We start from the raw sequence: 307 nt of genomic DNA on the forward strand, positions 1-307 counted from the left end.
CACATCTGGCTGATGCACACAGCAGCCAGAGAGATCAGATCAGGCATAGATTGAGTCATGTGATTCCTCTGCACAAACCTGCAGGGGCTTCTCACATGACCTGGGATGACACACAACGTGCTGCCCCAGGCCCACAGGGCCCTCTCCAGCTGCACCTCCTAGGTGCACAGTGCTCAGTGGGCCCCAGGACCTTTGCACTTGCTGTTTCTTCTGCCTGGAATTGTCTTCTTTTGATATTTGCAAGGCTCACGTGCTTGTTTCATTCAGGCTTCTACTCAAATGCCACAGTGTCTGAGAGGCCTTCCCT

At 53.4% G+C, this 307-nt stretch overlaps 1 protein-coding gene across 1 annotated transcript in view; it reads left to right on the top strand.

Moving 5' to 3' along the window:
• LOC105826708 (liver carboxylesterase-like) overlaps window positions 1-307 on the top strand; it is a gene marked incomplete at its 3' end in the record, with an annotated part of 18,639 nt that overhangs the window by 6,315 nt on the left and 12,017 nt on the right. The window lies entirely within an intron of this gene.

This window comes from Propithecus coquereli, unplaced genomic scaffold, assembly GCF_000956105.1.
Source record: "Propithecus coquereli isolate 6110/MARCELLA unplaced genomic scaffold, Pcoq_1.0 Scaffold909, whole genome shotgun sequence".
Lineage (NCBI taxonomy): Eukaryota > Metazoa > Chordata > Mammalia > Primates > Indriidae > Propithecus > Propithecus coquereli.